Raw genomic sequence first — 19909 nt, forward strand, 5'->3', positions numbered from 1 at the left:
AACATGGTGAAACCCCATCTCTACTAAAAATGTAAATAATTAGCCGGGTGTGATGGCACTGTAGTCCCAGCTACTCAGGAGGCTGAGGCAGGAGAATCACTTGAACCTGGGAGGCAGAGGTTCCAGTGAGCTGAGATTGCGCTGCTGCTGTCCAGCCTGGCGACAGAGCGAGACTCCGTCTCAGGAAAAAAACCAAAAAACAAAAAAGGTTGATTTTGTGTTTCTAATGATTTCCTTTATAAATGGAGCCTCTCATTGTAGTACAAATGAGCCCAGGCAGTTGGGCAGACTGTGGGGCAGGGCTGATGTCAGTTGGAAAAGCCGGAGAGAAGTGAGAGCAGGGCACAGAACCAGGCTGAAGGGGCCCTGGGTTCCAGTCCTGCCACTTGATTGCTTTTGACTTTGGTTCAGCCACTTCCCTCCTCTAAGCTGTGATTTTCTCATCTGTGGACTGGGAATTATAGTGCCTACTTAACAGAGCAGGAGGAATAAATAGATAGTGTGAGTCTAAGCACCCAGTACTTTCCTATTTTCATTTGTCCATCAAGTACTTTCTGAATGCCCACTGTGTGTTAGGCTTCTCAGCTAATTCATGTAACCACCCTGAGAAGTGAGTACTATTATTATATCCATTTTATAGATGAAGAATGTAAGGTTCTGTAAGGTAAAGTGCCCAAGGTCATTTAGCTCATGTGTGGTAGTTCTGGGGTTTGAACTCCCAGCTTTAGGATTGGCAAACTATAGCCTGATGACTAAATCTGGCCCACTGCCTACATTTGTAAATAAAGTTTTATTGGGACACAGCCGCACCCATTTATGTAGGTAATGTCTGTGGCTGCCTTCACACCACAGCAGCAGAGTTTACAGACCACAGGGTCTGCAAAGCCTAAAATATTTATTGCCTGGCTCTCTACAGTAAAAGAATGTACTGAACTATTCTCCACACGAATACTCTGCACTCCAGACCTGAGCTATTCAGTATGTTAGCTCTAGCCACATGTGGCAGTTTAAATTAACTAAAACTAAATGAGATGAAGACTTCAGTTCTTTGGTGGCAGTAGCCACATGCCTAATAGCCGCATGCAGTGGTTGCCTCTCACTTTGGACAGCACAGACCCAGAACGTTGCTGTCATCACAGAGTGTTCGATCAGGTAAGGGCGTGCGAGACTGTGTCCTGGTGCAGGGAGAATCCAAGTCTCGGAGAACCAGCAGTGCAGAGGAGGCATTCTGGTGAAAGAAAAAACACTGGACGTTCCTGCTCCCAAAACACAGTATTGAAAATTAGTTGGTTGACTCTGAGGGGATGGAGGAATGTCTGCTGTGGCAGAGGGAACCTGGCCCTGAAGTGAAGAGATTATCCCTAAATCCTATGACCCTTGGTAGGCCCCCGCCATGCACCTCTGCAGCTTGTAACCCCAGCTTCTGGTTCACTGGGACCGTTGGCCTCATCAGCTCTGCCATGTCCAGTGCCCCATGTTGTGTTTGCATGCAACACAATGGGGTCCTGCAGAAACCCCATTTTCCTGTATTCAGATCTGTTCTGTTCTAGGCCAGTTGGGCCTGATGGGTTATACCATTGGTCCTCCAGTGCTGACATGGGACATTCATGGTCTGATGAAATGACCATGTTTTCCATGGGCATCGGATAAGGAACTGCTTCAAAATGATGGCTACTGTGTGGCCTGAGGAAGGAAGGTGAGTTCTAGGTCCCACAGCTAGCTGGTATCACTGACTTACTCCTTACAATGCTGTCCACTGCCAACCCTGATGCCGTGTGTCGAGCAGCGTGTAGCTGGGCTGAACTGTAGCTCTTGTCTTGTTTGGTGCATAAATGCTCTGAATTGGAATCTCTTTGGAAGCTAACTAGGGGCAGAGTCATTTTGAGGGGTGAAGGGAAATATAGAGAGCATAGATCTCCGGTTCATTAGACCCAGGCATAATTGCATCAGTGCTGCCCCCATCTCCCCGACATTCGTGCATGCTGATGGGCTCTGAGTGTGTCAGTTACCACACGGCTGGTTGTAGTCCAGGCTGTCTACACTGGAGCCTCTGAAATGTACAGTCAGGAGTCCAGTCTAGTGCTCCTGTTAGGAATGGCTGGCTTCTCCATGTTGGGTTATAGGAGTACAGTCTGCATGCATCTTCATGCTTTAGACAATGCCCACTCCCTCTGTAATCAGGATGAAAACCTTTGTAAAATGTGAGAATAAGATACCAGGAGGAATTTTCAGGACTTGAGCAAGAGTAAAAAAAAAAAAAGAGGAAAACCAGATACACAAGCCTGGTCAACTTAGCTCTAGAGTAGTTGCCTGAAGGAAGTGCCTGCTAAGGAGGAAGTTGTGTTAAGAGGCTGTACATGGACAGTTTTTCCCCCACATGCTTTAAGAGGGAGAAAAGAATAACCTTGGACGGCCAGCCTTGATTACGAGTCCCCCTCCCATCCCACTGCCACCTTTGACACTGCTTGCCTCTAGCCAGCCACTCCTGGAATGGTCTCCTGTGTCTTCCTTCTTCAGCCAGCAGGGTGGTGAGATCATTTGAGATTAGGCTCTGCCCCAGGTTTCTCACTGCTGTCCCAGCACTCAGGGAGACTAACTGCATGTGCCGCGAAGAACCCTGACACAAATAAATTTATAATGGAAATTGTATGTAGAGTGCTGGTGTTTTCTGAGCACCTACTGTGTGCCAAGCACCCTGCATACGTTCTCATCATCTGCTTGTGGCACAGCCAGCTGGGGGTGACTAGCCCCACTTCACTGGGCAGGAGCTGAGCTTCAGCCGTGTCCCTGAGAGAGAGTGGCTTGTGGTAGGCTAGAGCCTGCCTGAAATCCAGGTCCCTGCGCTCCGAAGCCAGGTTCTCCTCACCTAGTTTTGTCCCCAGTCGTGCACATGCTGCTGTTTCAAAGAGAAATTTCTTGCTCCTCTGCATGGCTCCCTGATGACATTTTTATCATGGCTTGTGGGCAGAGCAGTAGGTTGCTAACTGTGGGGTGACATTCAAGGAAACCAACTCCATCAAGCTCTCCCTTTGAATGTGCTGTTATGGTACAAGAAGTCTTCGTTTGTCCTGAGCTATTTTGAAATAAAAGGCAGGAAACTCCCCTCTTGTTTCTATATCTTGCATAGAAGTCATCAAAACAGAATCCTCTGTTCTGTGCAGCAGTCATGATGGAGGAAGCAGCTGTTCTCTTCACGATGACCCAACCATAGCCAGCAGTCTGGAGGCGTCAGGGATCCAGGATGGTCTGTTCCATCTGCTGGGTTTACTTGCGTGTGTTAGAAGTATTTGGCATGGAAACTCTTTCCCTACCCTACCTCGTGGGCGAGGCCAGGAGGGAGCTCTCCTGGTGGGGGCAGGGCAGATCCCCACTCTGCTGTACTCCGGATAATGCGTTGGTTTGCTCGGTGGAATGGGTGCCCCAGCCTCCCTTGGGGCCCGGCTGAGTGAACAAACCACATCAACGGTCTCACCAAGTCCATGGTTGGGAAGGCAGGCCTCTGCTGTCTGTGCTGGGAGTTTTATGGGTCTACTTTGTTGTGGATGGAATTTCATACAGTCCGAGCTGTCTGGTCGTTTTCAGGCCTGCAGCTAACTTACTGAATGAGCCAGGGAGCGGTGCTGATGAGAATGTGTGACTGGATTGCTAAGGCCAAGCGAGTCCACGGGAATCTTCAAACCAAGATGAATCTTAGTTGTTTGGGTATTTTCAGGGGTTTGAATCATCAGCATCATTTAGACCAGAGTTGCACTCTGGTGGTCTGGGGCCCAGATGTGGTCCTCAGACATGATTTGTTTGGCTCATATGAGTCTTTACAAATTTTTTAATTTCTTGAGAACATAAAAAGGAGATTGTGCAGAGAAGTCCTGATTTTCAGTTTGTCTTAACAAGCCAGAAGATTTTTAACAGTGGCCTGGGTCCTGTTTCCCAAACAATTCACAACAGCCGTAGCCAGAGCTGTCCACTGTGGGCCGGCCATGTTCTCTGCACATCACGGTGCCTATGCAGCATGCTTCTCTCACGTATGCCTCCCTCTTGGCCCTGGAAGGCATTTGAGTTTGAGATCCCTGGAGAGGACAAGACGTTCAGAAGACAGATTCAGACTTTCTGGCTCTCCAGGTTATTGGCACAGGGCAAACCATGGTGAATGGCAGTGACTAGTAGAAATGGCCAGGCTGTTTGCAGTGCCCGAGGTCATTGCCACCATAATCCCGCTACCTTGTGTTCCACCTGCTAGGAAACTTGCAAAGATAAGCAGCCACTCCTTGGAGAGGGCACTCGTGGGAACTCTGAAAGTACAAATATGTCGTTTATCTCTTGGGAGCCAGTCTCAGCCCAGGGGCCCTTCTACCCCCTGGATCGGCCAGTGATACTAGGTGACCTGGGGATTCATTTTGTACCCCTGCACCCCCCAGTCACTCAGGTGCTTCACCTAGTTTAATCTTCTTATCTAAAAGTGCCTTCCTGAGGCCGAGGCAAGCAGATCACCTGAGCCCAGGAATTCGAGACTAACCTGGCCAACATAGAGAAAACCCATCTCTACTGAAAATAAAAGAACCAGCCAGGTGTTATGGCACGCACTGTAGTCCCAGCTACTGGGAGGCTGAGGTATGAGATCGCTTGAGCCTGGGAGGCAGAAGTTGGGTGCAGTGAGCCAATATTGTACCACTACGGCCGGGCGCAGTGGCTCAAGCCTGTAATCCCAGCACTGTGGGAGGCCGAGGCGGGTGGATCACGAGATCAAGAGACCGAGACCATCCTGGTCAACATGGTGAAACCCTGTCTCTACTAAAAATACAAAAAATTAGCTGGGCATGGTGGCGCGTGCCTGTAATCTCAGCGACTCAGGAGGCTGGGGCAGGAGAATTGCCTGAACCCGGGAGGCGGAGGTTGCGGTGAGCCGAGATCGCGCCATTGCACTCCAGCCTGGGTAACAAGAGCGAAACTTCGTCTCAAAAAAAAAAAAGAAAAAAAAAATATTGTACCACTGCCCTCCAGCCTGGGTGACAGAACGAGAGACCGTGTCTCCAAATATAAATAAGTAAATAAATAAAAAGTGCCTTCTGGATGTTAATAGATGTTGCAAGTGATTTTTTTCAAATAAAGATTTAATTTTTAAATTCTCACGACAGGCATTCTAGCTGCTGTGTACCAAGCAGATAACTTCTGGTGTTAGACAAAAATTTCCTAGGGTAGACGAAGCATGCATCTCAGCTCATTCTTCTAGCTCATTCTTTTGACAGAGACTCAATATAGCAAGTGGAAGTAAAGCAAAGATTCACCAGAGGGTACCTAATATTTTTCAAAGAATTGAGGTGTTCTCTTCCTATTTTTTCAACCTAATAGGAATCCCTCCTGTCATTTATCTTTTTCACTCAACCCTGTTTTTTTCTCTTCTCGTGGCAACTATCCTGTGACTTTTTGTTTCTTTCTGATTCTCACACATATTTTGCTGCATAGTCAACCTTTGGGCATCTTAGTGTTATTTCAAATGGTTTGCTGAATTTGAGAAATGTAGCTTAGAAATCCATTGCCTGAAAGCCCTTCACACCTCTTTTCATTTGCCACAGAAACATGGCATCCGCTTCCTTCTCACCTACCGGTCAGGGCCTGTGTGTTGATTTTATCCATTCTGGGTGGTTGGTTCAGCCTCTGGTGCTGCTAGGCCAAGGGTCTCGAGAAGGGGCCCTAAGGTTCTGATGATGCCGCTGCTCTCCTTCACTGCATTCTAGGGACTGTTGGAACTCCAGAAGAACAAGGATCATCTTGATGTAGATTTAGATTTCCAGGGCCTGGCCAGAGGACGTGCTGGGGGTGGGTAGTAGGCTTCCGATCCCATTCTGACCTTGTGGCTTTTGCCAGAAACTCCACTTTTATGGATCCCAATTTTCTCATCTGCAAAACTGTCCTCCCAGTTACTAGGGTTCTAGGTACCAAATCCACTGAAAATGTGTTTTTCAAACTTTAGGGACCACCCAACTCAACCTGGAGGGCTTACTAAACACAGTTGCTGGGTCCTCCTCGTAGAGTTTGTAATTCAGTTCATCTGGGATTGGGGACTGAGACTTTGCATTTCTAATGAGTTCCCAGGCAGTTCTCTACTGCTTTGGGGTCCATGCTTGGAAAACCAGTGCATGTCGCTGAAGCAGGTGCCAGATGCCCAGTGTTCCCCCCAGCAAGGATGTGGGTTGGTCTGTGTGGTCTTGGCTGCCTGGCGTGTGAGGCTCGTCTTTCATTTTCCCACTGCTCTTATTTTCTGGGAACTTGAACCTAGATTCCCAGAGATGTTCTGTTTCCATACAGCCATCTTCATGGACACTTGTCTTCAGACTCTCACCATGATATTTGGAGACACATTTATTTCCTACCTTTAGGTAAATCTTTCACTAACAGACACCATCCTCTGTCCATCTCGGTCTCCACCCCTCTCCCTAGAAGCCGGATACTGACAGAGGCAGCCTTGGTGATTTTGAGTTTTGAGGTTTTGGTTTCCCAGATAGGTTGATTTTTACCCATTTTCACCAAAGCCAGGCTGTGTTTGGGTTGAGTTGTCAGAGCCGGCGTGGACAGCAGGTCACCCTGTGCTCGGGTTGCTTCGAGAGGCTTCCTGTTCACTGCCGTCAGTCCCAGGCTAGACGCCCTTTGTCAGGTGCCCTGAAATCAGTGTCCCCATGGGAAATGGGGTGCTTGACCATGCCCAGAATTAACTGCTGTGCCCCTTCTTTCCCTTACCTGATGACACCTGAGCGGTTTAGTGGTGGTTTCCTCTCTTTTGGGTTTTAGTTGTGGAGTGAACCTGAAATCACTGCTGGTCTTATGTCTTTAGCTCCAGCTGTAATCCCTGGCAGGTGAAGGATGGTCACTGGCTTTGCAGTTTTCCTCAGTTTTGTTTTGTCAAGGCGTGTTCCCATTTCTCCTCTCGCACCTCAGAACCTGGGGGACACTAACTCAGTCATGCTTCTGAATGGAGCGTTTCTGTGTGGTTTTCTCCTTGACTCGGTACTCTGCCTTCTGCAGCTCCCAGCCCCTGGCAGCTGGGCACACTGGCCCTTGTGCTTTCATATCCACGAAAACACGTGGGAAGCGCGTGCCCAGCACATGCCTTGATCACATATTTGTAACTCTGGAGTCTGAGATGATGGTGACATTCTCGTATGGGGCTGTGTATGGCCACTCCCATTCCCCAAGGGAGAACACAATCACTGTATTGTCTTGGCATTCTGGGCGAGCTGCTTGGGTCAGGGCAGGGGCTGTTGGTATACTGGGAGATGGAAATAACCGTTTTGCAGCTTTCAACCTTTATGCTGCCATTTACAAAAGAGGGAGGCTTGGGACGACCTGTCAGGATCCCCTGGGTCACCTGGCTTTGTTCAGCTGAGTAACTCACCGGCCTGTGCCCCTTGTAGCTCAGCTTGCTTGCCTGCTATTCAGGCAGGACAGCTCTGGGAGGGCAGACCTCTGGGCAGTGGAGGGAAGCGGAGTGATGGGAGGTGGGGAGCAGGGTGGCGGCTTGTGGCTGTCCTGTGCTGTCACTGGCAGACATCGTGGCACCTGACCTGTCTGAGCCTCCTGGGGCTCCTTCCACCAAAAGCTGGGAAGAGGGCCTCCACTCCCAACCCCATCCCCCCCTTGCTAGAGTGTCACACATGTCGTTTAGCAGTATCCTAGTAGCCGTATGCTCACCCCATCTCTGGCATGGAATGCCTGCCCAACCCTCATGCTGCTTCCTCTGGGAAATCACCCCAGATCTTTGCCTCCCCACTTGGAATTCCAGGCTCACTCCTCTGTCCTTGTGGCTTCATTATCATATGACATGTTATGCCTTGTGGGAGACCTAGTTGAACGCTTGCCGTTTGCGTGAACTTAGTTGTATGTTATCTGCTGTCTCCCCTCAGTCCCTAGCACAGCCAGCCCGGCATGTGTTGGACTTGGGATGAGACTGTTAGCAGGAAGAAATACTCTCCAAAGAGAAGCACAACCCAGGGCGCGCGTGAGATTTGCCGGCTCCACTGCAGCCACCTAGAAATATTTTCTGTTTCTGGGTAAAAGTCTGTTCTAAGGAGCACAGCATCACATGTGTATATAATCTTCCCTTGACCCTTCTTGCTCTCTGTAGAGGCTCCCAGGACCTTGGCCCTCCCTGTCCCACGGGTTTCTGCAGAAGCCTGGGCTGTCCAGGCTCTGCCTGGCCCAGGGTCAGCCCTGCATATGCTGTCTCACACCAGGCCCTGACTGCAGCAAGATTCTTCTAAAAGCAGAACATAGAAAACAGAGCTGTTAGGGCAGGGCCCTGGGCTGTCGGTTTTCCCATGATTGGGTGTGAGAGGGCTGCTGGCCACCCTCCACCCGCAGAAGCTCTGAGGAGTGTTTGCAGGTTCCTGCGGACGTGTGAGCGTGATCAAACACAGGAGTTTTTGTGCTGGTCACTGGGTTTTTTTGGTTGTGCTCTGCCACTGTGGAACCCAGACAATTTTGAGCCTGTCCCCTCTGGGTTGGGAGGTGCAGTGCTTCGAATGAGTGTTGACACCACTTTGCTAGCTGTCGGAAATCCCCACAAGCAAGGGCGATTTCAGTGTTTTTGGCACCAAGAAAGTTGAGACTTGACTTAACGTGGTGATTGTGTTCTTTGTTTCAGCAGACATTTCCTGAGCAGCTCTTTGTGCCAGGTTCTGGGGACTCAGGGGACTGAGGCCGGGCTCATGCCCTCCAGAAGCGCACAGTCTATGGGGCTGGCGGCTCTCTGGTTCATTTCATGGCCCTGTGATTCAAGCTCTGCATTCTGCACAGGGGCAGAGGGTATGACTGACTCAGTGTGGGGTGTGGAGGTCTTCCTGGAGGTGGTGACACCTGAGCTGAGTCTAAAAGATGAGGTAGAGAGGCTAGAGGCTGAGAGGGCAGCAGGGAGCAGCGGGGGAAGCAGGTTCTAGGCTGAGAGACCAGCGTGAGCAGAGGCCTGGGGACAGGAAACTATGTGGTATTCGGAGAACTGCAGAATGTTTGAAGAACAGGCAATACATGCATGCATACAGACTTAGCAGTGAAAAGCAGGTTCCTCATCCCCGTCCTTCCCGGGGGAGCTCCTGTTGCTATTTTCTTATTTGTCCTCCAAGACATTCCATGCATGTGCAAGAATATAGAGACACACACACAAACGTGTATATAAAATACATTATTTTTTATGTTTTTGATTTAGAAAGTATTACCTATTTCTTGTGGAAGTCAATACCATGTTTGGTTCAAACTTTAAAACATACAAAAAGCTGTTTCTTGAAGAGTCTTCTCTCATCTCTGGTCCCGGCTACCCATTTCTCCCTGAAGACAGCTTTTGTGTTAAGTTTCTTTTGTATCCTTCCAGGACTTCTGTATCATGGGCACAATTATTTATTTAGTTTCACTCAAATGGGAGCTGAATCTGCCCACAGTCCTGATCTTTGCTTTTCTACTCAGCGCTGGACCTGACCTGAAGATGCTTTCCTATTTGGATATGTTGGGCTCCTGAAGCCTTTTTAAAATATTTTTTAAATTAAAATTTAAATCGACACATAATTTTAGCTGTTCACGTGGTACATGGTGATGTTGCGACACATGTAATGTTTGGTGATCGGTTCAGGGTAACCGTGTCCAGCATCTCACACATTGACCATTTCTTTGTGTCAGGAATGTTCAGTATCTTCCTTCTGTTTTTTTTATTTTATTTTACTTTAATTATTTATGAGAATTATAAGCTTTACCTTCTAACTATTTGAAATTATGTAATGTGGTTAACCATGGTCATCCTGCAGTGCTATAGTTGAACTAGTGGAACTTACTCCCCCTGTCTGGCTGTAATTTCAGATTCTTTAACAAATCGCTTTTTCTTCCCGCCTTCCTCTTGACCTTCCCTGTCTTCCCCCTACCCTTCCCAGCCTCTAGTCTCCTCTGTTCTGCTTTTTCCTTCTATGAGAACAATTTTTTTTTTAAGCTTCCACATATCCTCGTAGCCTTTTGGAAAACTGCGTTTTGTCCTTTGCATGGTGTTGCAGTGTGTATTTAGCCTGTCCTTCCTGTTAGGCAGTTAGGCCACTTCCTATCTTGGCTGTGCCTAACGATACGTATTATTTTGCTCATTAGCAGGACAGTCTGCAGGGCAGGCTGATTTGGGTTGAGGTGCACGTGGTTCACAGGGAGTGAGTAAGGATGATGGAGCTGCACGAGGACACGGGCAGGTTGTTTTGGGCTCATCTCTAGCAGCTGACCTCTTCCTCCTAGTGAAAGGCAAGTGACTTTTCAATTGGATTCTGCTGAGTTTTGGGGAAGCTGTTTAATTCTTTTGCTGCCTCCTATAAGTAACTTCTGCAAAAGGAGACCTGGCCTAAGGTGGTCTCTGGAAGCAAGGTTTCACCAGGGGTGTGGTGGGCGTTGCTCAGGGAGACTCCGTTACAGACCTTCAGGCCATGCCCTGCAGGACAAGGCTAGCCAGAGCTGAGGCCCGCGGTGTGGCTCGGCCAGCGTTGTATGCTGAAGCCTTCTGGGTGCAGATGCCACTTCCGGGCACTTGCTAGACTTGGGCATTATGAACATCACAGTTCTAGTCAGTATGTTGTTGATTTATTAATAATTGAAGCAAGTTCAAGTCTGCCCAGGCAGAGGACCTGCAGCGTGTGGGAGGGAGACTGCAGGATGACTCTGCACCCACCCTGTGAAGGTTGTGATGTATGTTTCTGAACTTTATTTTTTGAGATGGGTTCTTACTCTGTCCCCCAGGCTGGAGTGCGGCAGCATGATCTGGACTCAATGCAACGTCCCCTTCTGGGCTGAAGCGAGCCTCCCACCCCAACCTCCCGAATAGCTGGGCCACCGGCATGCACTACCATGCCCAGCTAATTTTTTGTATTTTTGGTAGAGATGGGGTTTTGCCGTGTTTCCCAGGCTGGTCTCCAACTCCTGAGCTCAAGGCATCCACCCACCTCCGCCACCCAAAGTGTTGGGATTGCGGGTGTGAGCTACCGCACCTGACCCAGATTTCTGAACGTTAGAGGGCCCAGTTATTTTATCATGCTATTTGTTTTTAAAATATACTCTGCCTTTTAGTGCATTTTAATTGACTTTTCATTTCACTCATGCATCAGTTCATAAGTTTCACCTCTGTGGGAGTGGGGACTGTGGCTTATGTGTGTTCGTGTCTTCAACCCTACTGTCATCCCAGCAGTCACTCATCACTCGGTAAAGGTTTGTTGAATGAATGAACACAATTGCCTGTCACACAGGCTTTTGTCAGGGCCCACGGTATGCTGTTGTTAACTAGTCATCCAGCACACTTGAAACTTGGTTTTGTTCAATGTCAACCTCTGACCAGTACTTGTTAAATTTCATCCAGTCTGATCCCATCCAGTTATTCAGTCTGATATGGTTTCATTTTTTGTTTTTAAGTTAACTTTTTAAAAAATTACTATGTTTTGAGATAGGATCTTCCTTTGTGGCCCAGGCTGGAGTGCCACTGTGCCTGGCTGTGTTGGTGGTTTTATGTGTACCCTTCCTTCTCCTGCACATTTTCGAACTCCTTCCTCCAGATACGGCAGGGAGGAACCCCTTTCCACAGTGAGGTGAAGGCCAGTCCACATTTGGTTTGGGAGGTACGTGGAGAAGTGCTCAGAGGCCTGGCTTTAGAGTTTTGCTGCTGACTTAGTGAGTGAGCTTCCTGAGAGCAAGGGAAGTACACCCAGGCCTGGTTCAGATGGTTCCACAGGGGGACGGTGGCAGCCACAGCTGCAGCTGGTGTACTTGGCAGTCTGTCAAGCACTTTGGGGTGTGCTGCGGACGGACAATTGAATGAATCTTTGTTTCTGGAGCTTGGGTCGTTTCTGATGAGGAAGATGATTACTCATTTTGGGAAGTTGGGTTAACTCTTCCAAAGTCCTTTGAGTCTTGCTTAGATCTGTAATGAAAAACCTGTAAGAGTTCACCTTGGCATCCCAAGGTGTTTAGTTTGAAGCCTGGTGAATCTGCTTGGCTGTGTCATTTCCTCTGTAACACTCCCCCACCCAGGTCTTTTAAGTCAGGAGGCCTGACTGTCATACCCAGGGTGCTTAGAAGGAAGTGGGGGAAGTGTTTGCAAATGAGGTGCCCCTTTCTTCTCCTGCTCCCCACCCCTATGGCATGCCAAAAATAAAGAAGGCGCTCCAGACCCATTTGAGCAGCTGTTCTCCCAAACTTCTTAGATTAACTGTCGCCATTTCTAAGTAATTTAAGGACAAATGCCTGGACTTTAGCTTTGAATTAGGACTTCATGAAGCCCTTCTTCTTCTTTTTTTTTTGTGAGACAGGATCTTCTTCTGTTACATAAGCTGGAACGAAGAGGTGCTTTCAGAGCTCACTGCAGCCTCGACCTTCCTAGCTCAAGCGATTCTCCCAACTTAGCCTCCTGTGTAGCTGGGACTACAGGTGTGTGCCAGCATGCCTGGCCATTTTATAAACTTTTTATAGAGTTGGGGATCTCTCCATGTTGCCCAGGCTGGTCTTGAACTCTTGGACTCAAGCAATTCACCTGCCTCAGCTTGCCAAAGTGCAGGGTTTATAGGCATGAGCCACTGTGCCTGGCGGCGAAGCCCTTCTTTGCAGGAATCTCTTTCTCTGCCTTAAGAGGCAAGACTCTGGTGCTGTTTTGATCTGTATGTAGACAGATGGCTGTTACACATGCAGCGGCTCCCCCGCCATTGTGCTGTGGCTGGTGGTGGGTATAGTCTTACTAGAGTGTATCCTGCCCTCCGCAGCCCTCCCCTGTGGTAGGAGCCAGGTAGATAGCTTTGGCCATTTGACCCGAGAGGTGCCACAGAGCTCGGGTGTTCTTGTTGTATGACAGACCCGCCTGGCAGCTTAGAGTCCCTCCAGTTTTGTTTTGGCAGATGACGGCATTCTCGGATGTGTGGTAGCGCTTGCAGTGTGGTGTGGGGGGAGAAAGGAGAAGGCGGAAGGCTTAACATGTGATTGACGAGCCTGTCTGATTAATTTCTACAACAGACCCTGTAGGTTGGTAGATATGACTCTGTTCAGGAAGTGAGGGGAGTCCTGAAGCGTGAGCTGAGGTTAGGATGTGACCTCGGAGTGGGTGGCAGCTGGGCAACCTGGTGGCTCTCATGCCTATAGCAGCTCTTACAGAGATGTTGGGACCCTCTTGGGTCACCTGTCATGTCCTAGTGTGATACTGTCTTAGTCCAATGTGTTGGGGCCACCAGCCTGCAGGCCTCCTAGATAAAGAGATCATGGCCCTCACAGCTGTGTTCTCAGGCTCAGCTGCTGAGAGATTACCTTCCTTCTGTGCAGTGGCTCTGAGGGTTCGGCGCGAGCTGTAGACGCCAACAGGAATGCTCCTCCCTGCCTGCTGAGTGGCTGGAGCTGCCCTGGTAGGAAGGCTGTGTGTAGCCTGGGCTGGGGATGGACTGTCCTGCAGGAGGGGGAGTGTTGCTGTCTGAGAGCCCATAAACATTTTGTAAAGGAGAAGGAGATTCTTGTTCTGAGAGGTAGATGAAGATGTCAGAACTGGTCAGTGGCTAACTTCTGGCTCTCCAGTAACTCCTCTAAATCAGGTTGTTGTTAGCTTCATGGAAAGACACCAGGATGCCCCTGTGTGCAGAAGGATTGAGCTCAGAAAATGCATTCATGCGTACACCCCCATCCTCACCCCAAGGTTATGTCGGGGAGGGGGCTGCTTCTGCAACACCACCTCCCCTTCCCCTGTCCCGCCCATGGCAGGAATGTCTCTGTGGCCTTCTGCTCCTGACTCTGCTATGTGGAAGGTCACAGCCAGGGCACTTGATGGCAGCAAGTAAGGATTTGGCCTTTGCTACTGTCCAGTTTCCTGGGACCTTGAACTGCAGGTCAGGTCTGAGTAGGACTGGGGAGGCCAGCCTGCAACAGCCAGCATAGCAGGTGCCCCAGGACAGGCATCACCAGCTGACTGTCCTTTCTCATAGTTCCTTCAGCGCCTTCAAATCTAGTGATTTTCACGCTCTCTCCAGAGTTGCTATTTGCCTGTGACAGGTGAGGAAACTGAGGCCCAGAGAGGCATAAAGACCTGGCTAAAGCCACACAGCTGGTGTGTGACTGCTGCAGTGAGAGTCTCACTAGTCAGAAACAGAGCTTCTCTGGCCCAGAATCCCTTTGACACGCGAGGGAACTGAGGCTCCAAGAGGGGAACTAACCTGGCAAACGGGGCAGAGCTGGTAAGTGGCACTGTTGGGCCCAGAGCCCTGTCCCCTGACTGCTGTTCATCCACCTGGGCCACACAGCCTTTTGTTTGGGCCTTTCCATTTTTGTTTTTAAATGTGTTTTTAAACCCTGTTCTGTTGGTTTTTAGTCACGGTTTGAGTAAATTCAGTACACTTATAAACAGGTCCGACTGAAGAAGAGGTCATGGTCGTCTTAGGCCCAGTGACTTAACGTGATGGTAGGTTGTCGCAGGGGCCCGCTGCGGTCCCCTCGCTGTCCTCTGGTTCTCTTCCCGTCCTTTCCCTTGCCCTGGCTGGGAGGAGAAGGCAGCATCAGCTCTGTGGCCGCTCGGTAAGGCGAGTCTCTGTCCATGCCTCCTGCCCCTCCTCTCCTTCCTCGCGAGGGGGTCAGGTAATTTCTAGTCTATAGCAAGCTCTTCTTTCATAGCGTGGGGTGGGTTAAATGACATGAACGGTAGTAAGAATTACAGGAGTGCTGATAGGAAACTCGTCTGTCAGTTATTTTTCACTGATAAATGAACTCTTGACAAGTCACGCGTGCACTTGGCTTCGGTTTCAAGAACCGACATGGCCGTCTCATTCCCGTGCTCAGATTGGCTTTGGCTCTCAGCACTTTTATGTCCCTGCGGAATGGCATTCCTCCCCCTCCTCTTGAAATGTTATTTGCTTTAAAAAGCGGAAAATCCCTACAGCATTGTGAGAGTCTCTGACAAGTCCAGGAGAACAGAGCTCCGATTTGGTTCAGCTCATTTTACTGTTTTGCCGTGTTTTGTTTTTTTCCATTCCATTAAGGAGACACATAGAGGAGGCTGGGGCACTTTGTTCAGCCAGGGGCACAGGTCAGGTCTCTTTCAAGCTGTGTAGTGCGACTCCCAGTCCTTCCCCAAATGTGGCCTTTGGCGGCCTTTGGGTTACTTGAAGGACTAGTTTGGGGAATATGCTTTAGCCCCAGTCACTGAGGAAAGCACCTCCAAGGATGTACCTTCCTGTGGAGAAGAGGGATGAGGGAGGGCTGGGGATGCCCTTTCTGTCTAAGGACAGCAGGTGCCTCTTGCTTGCAGCCAGCCAGTCTCACTCGCCCTGAAACGCCCACCAGCCCAGTTGCAGGAGCAAGGTACTCGGAGGACTCAAAAGCATTTCTTGGCCCCTAGAAGCTAATGCTGTAGCTGTGAAGGCGAGATGTTTTTATCCAATTTATGAGCATTTAATAAGGGCCTATGCTCTGCTAGGAATTGTGCCTACCTAAGGATTTCAGTGCTTCTAGGGATATTTTTGTAGTGCCCCCACCTTACGGGGCATTACCTCCTTAACTTATAACTGAGGTGGGCACGACAAGGATAACTTCTCACATGTTACTAAGGCAGAAAGCTGAGCACAGATAACGTAGCTCAGCCAGGGCCCTGCAGCTCCTCTGGGACTGAGCTGGGACTCCAGTTCAGTGCTCTTGCTGTGATACTGGCTTAGCAGGCAGATAGCAGTCAGGCTGCTGCTGCGGGCAGGCTCTGTGCTGAGGCCACAGGATGACTGAGGGAGGTCCACACCTAGGCCGCACACACGGAGGGGAGGGAGAGGGCTGCCCACAAACAACTGAGGAATGAACTTTGAGAGAAGGGCAGGGTGGCTGTGGCAGAGGCAGAGGCAGGAGGCACAGGGCCTGGGGAGAGAGGGACAGTTGGATACAGGTTCCAGCTGGGGTTGCAAGAAGTCACTGTGACTCCCTGCAGGCCCTGGAGCACCCTGAGCTTCCTGGGAGACACTTCACCTTCTGCAGGTGATTCAGTGTGGCTGCACCTCCATGCAGTTAAGGATGGAAAGTGACAACTTCCTGTCCCACTTGTACCCTCTCTGAGATACTCGTCATCTGCCCATTTTTCCTGCCCGCAGTGGAAGCCTGCGTGCTATCTTTCAACATCAGTTCCAGAAGGTTGACGTTTGGCTGGGGCACCTCGGGATGGGCTGTATTAGAGAGTGTGTGTATTGCAAAATTAGTGTCTGCTTTGGCATTTGATCATTTAGCTGACAAATCAAGTACTTAACAGATAATTACAGTGAAACAGTTCCTGGAGCAGTGGGGTCCAGGGATTAATACAAAGACTTGGGAGTTCAGTAGATGTGGGTCGAGTCCGTGCCTCGTTCACAACTGGGTGACCTTGGGCCCAGACCTTAATTCCCCCCTCCGTAAAATGGGATAACAGTAGCTGCCTCTGATAGGGATACTCTGAGGATGCAGTAAGCACAGGGCCTGGCACTGTTGCTACGGCTAATATTTTCCTCATGCTACGTTAAAAGGTAGGCTCTGTGTCACCTGTTATTTTTTGCTAATAGAACTAGCAAAGTATTGACAAAAGAGGTTTTCTTTGCCTCTTCTTTTCTGTATGTGGAAGGTGGTGCTGGCAGGTATGTCTGTCAGTTGCTTCTCAGTGGGACCTGAAGATACGGGCACCTGGGCTGTGGGAGTTGTTGAAACGTTCCCTGTGGTATGGAAGCTGCACGTTTGTGGGCCCTGTCCTCTGGTTGGAACACCAGACTCTCTTTCCAATATCAGCTTAGTCTGGGAAAGTAGAGGACCTGGATAAAGTTCTTAGGCAGCTTTCAACTTTTATCCTTTAGATGCAGATGGTTTAGTTATTATATAAAATCAGCAAGCAGAAGCGTCCCCAAGCAGATTAAATCCCTTTGTCTTGGTGGAGATGAAGCTTGACTGTAGCATTCGGTGCCCCTCGGAACCCTCCTCGCACTTTTGAGCTGTCACAGAATTTGTCAGGAGACAGCGTGACCCACCAAGCAGCAGACTTCCCCAGATGCTCATACACTTGCTTCTGGATTCGGTCTACAGGTTGCTTTTGTCACACCAACAACTGAAGCTATGAAAGTTTAAAAGTGCACAGGGCCTTCGCAGAAGACATGTGTAATTGCCTCTTCCCTCCCATTTCCTTTGCTTAATGGGAGGGGGAAATGGAAGCTCTGAGAGCAGTGACTTCCGTGAGCCATCAGGAAAATCCCTGTCACTGGCGAAGTTCATGTTGAGGTTTTGATCTGATTCCTGTTTTTAAGACAGTAAAATTAACTGTGAAACTTACGTGTGCAAACAGTAAGTACGGGCTAAATAAAGATGCTGGAAGAAGGAAAAGTTTGTCTTGATGATGTTCAGTATGGTCAGTTTCTTTTAAGGGATAGCCTTTCAAAATGCATTACAGAGCATTTGGTAAACTCCTCTAATCTTCTTAAGATTTCTATAGGATTGTGGAGTTTGCAGCACTTTCTCATAGGTATTAATTCATTAGCATGCAATCCTCTTTTGAAGTGAATGAGGCAGGTGGGGCTCCCACTTGCTGGAAGCTGAGAGTCCCCGGCCACGGTGATATCAGACAGCTGTGTTCAAGGGCTGTAAACAAATAAAGACACATTGAAGACTGTAGAACAAAAGCAAGAAAGTTTGTGTTAGCAAGCAGTTGTGTGAGAGCAAAGCTGTCCCCCTGTTTCTGTGGTGTCAGAGACGGAACGGCCTGGGGAGGAAGGTCTGGATTTGAATGCTGGCCTTGCCCCTGCTGGCTGTAGGATGTTGGACAAATTACTTGATTTCTTTTCTTGGAGCCTCAGTCTTCCCATCTGGAAAATATGTGCACTACCAACAATAATGCCTATTCATAGGAATGTGAGAGGATCAGCTGAGAAGAACCTAGCTGTGGTCGAGGCCCAGGGAGATGGGAATGGAGGTGAGGGTGGAGGGCTGTGGCTGGAAGTGTGGCTGTGTGGGGCTCGTGGGGGTGGAATGGGCTCTGGGCCTGTGTGTGCCCTCCCATGCATTGGCCTCGCTTTGGGCACAATGCTGGCGAGTTCGGGGCTGTTCTTAGGCAGATGCACTCTTGGGGTGAGGACTTGGGAGGTGGGCAGAGGCCCTCTGCCACTGTGTCTGTACCCAGGGAGCATAAAGGTAGTCAGGGAAGTGGGATCACGGATCAGTGGAAAGTCTGACCTTACCTTTTGCTCTTTTCAGTGGAAATCCTGGTGAAGATGAGTCACTGAGTGGAGGCTCCTGGGGTTGACCCAGAGCACTGTGTCCCCATGATCAGGTTGGGGTGCCAGCCAAGTGGAGACCCTCACCCAGCCCTCCTTTGGCAGATACGGGGTAGCCCCAGTGGAGGCAGGCTGGAGACCCGCTCTCATGAGCACTTCCCGGGGAGTCACGGGAGAAAGGCAGGAGGTGAACTTGAGGACTGGGATGTGACAGTACGAGACTAAATACAGGGCAAGGAAAGCTGCTGCAGAGGGGTGAGGACGAGGCCTGTGAGAAGCGCCCACCCGCTGGCTACTTGTGCAGAGGGGAAGGACACCAATGCCTGGCCTTGGCTGCTGAGCTCTTTCATATGCATTTTCTTATTTAGATCAGCAGCCCGAGGGCAAAGGTGTTTTCCCCATTGTATTTATTATTATTTTTTTATTATTATTTTTTTTTGAGACGGAGTTTCACTCATGTTACCCAGGCTGGAGTGCAATGGCGCGATCTCGGCTCACCGCAACCTCCGCCTCCTGGGTTCAGGCAATTCTCCTGCCTCAGCCTCCTGAGTAGCTGGGATTACAGGCACGCACCACCATGCCCAGCTAATTTTTTGTATTTTTAGTAGAGACGGGGTTTCACCATGTTGACCAGGATGGTCTCGATCTCTTGACCTCGTGATCCACCCGCCTTGGCCTCCCAAAGTGCTGGGATTACAGGCTTGAGCCACCGCGCCCGGCCCTATGATGATGATTTTTTGAGACAGGGTATCTCTCTGTTGCCCCGGCTGGAGTACAGTGGTGTGGTCTTGGCTCACTGCAGTCTCTGCTTGTCAATTTCAAGTGTTTCTCCTGCCTCAGCCTCCTGAGTAGCTGGTATTACAGGTATGCACCACCACGCCCAGCTGATTTTTGTATTTTTAGTAGAGATGTGGTTTCACCATGTTGGCCCGTCTGGTCTTTAACTCCTGACTTCAAGTGATCCACTCACCTCAGTCTCCCAAAGTGCTGGGATTACAGGTGTGAGCCGCCGAGCCCAGCCTAATTATTTCTTTTGAAATTATTTCAGAAGAAATAATTAGGCCTCCCTCTGTCACCCAGGCTGGAGTGCAGTAGCATGATCACAGCTCATTTGTAACCTCAAACTCTATGGCTCAAGCAGTCTTGCCTCAGACTTCCAAGTAGCTGGGAATATAGCATACACTTCCACACCTGGCTAATTATTTTAGTTTTTACTTTTTGTAGAGAGGGGGGTCTTGAATTCCTGGCCTCGAGCAGTCCTCTCGCCTCAGCTTCTCGAATGCTGGGATTACTGGTGTGAGCCACTGTGACCAGCCTCGCCCTCATTTTAAAGATGAGGAAACTAAAGCCAAGTGATTTGAAGGTGAAGACCAGGGCTGCCAAATTCCACAGCACACACACACTCCCCCCACCTCCCCTTGCATGTGGTCTCCCTGATATAATCAGTGGGCTTTAAAAAAAGTTTTAAAATTTTATAAATCGCATAATCCAGTCTTTTGGTGTTTAGTTCTACGAATTTTGATAAATGCATAGATTGGGGTTTATTTACATTTTTTATGTTGAGATCATTTTACACTCATGCAGTTACAGGAAGTAATACAGAGAAATCTCACATACCCCCTACTCACTGCCCCCTAACGGTAACATCTTGCCAGACTCATGCAGTGTCACAAGCAGAAAATTGTCAC

The 19909-nt window shown here is 49.3% G+C and overlaps 2 protein-coding genes across 3 annotated transcripts in view; both read left to right on the plus strand.

Annotated features, from left to right (window-relative positions):
- EEF1AKMT2 (EEF1A lysine methyltransferase 2) overlaps positions 1 to 17923 on the plus strand; it is a 70903-nt gene extending 52980 nt beyond the window's left edge. The window contains exon 7 of the mRNA XM_017497862.2: positions 17041 to 17923. The gene's annotated coding sequence lies outside the window, so the exon portion shown is untranslated. The remainder of the gene's footprint in view (positions 1 to 17040) is intronic.
- The window catches only part of FAM53B (family with sequence similarity 53 member B), a 116732-nt gene that overhangs the window by 12928 nt on the left and 83895 nt on the right, over positions 1 to 19909 (plus strand). The window lies entirely within an intron of this gene.

Source organism: Cebus imitator, unplaced genomic scaffold, assembly GCF_001604975.1.
Source record: "Cebus imitator isolate Cc_AM_T3 unplaced genomic scaffold, Cebus_imitator-1.0 Scaffold235, whole genome shotgun sequence".
Classification (NCBI taxonomy): Eukaryota; Metazoa; Chordata; class Mammalia; order Primates; family Cebidae; genus Cebus; species Cebus imitator.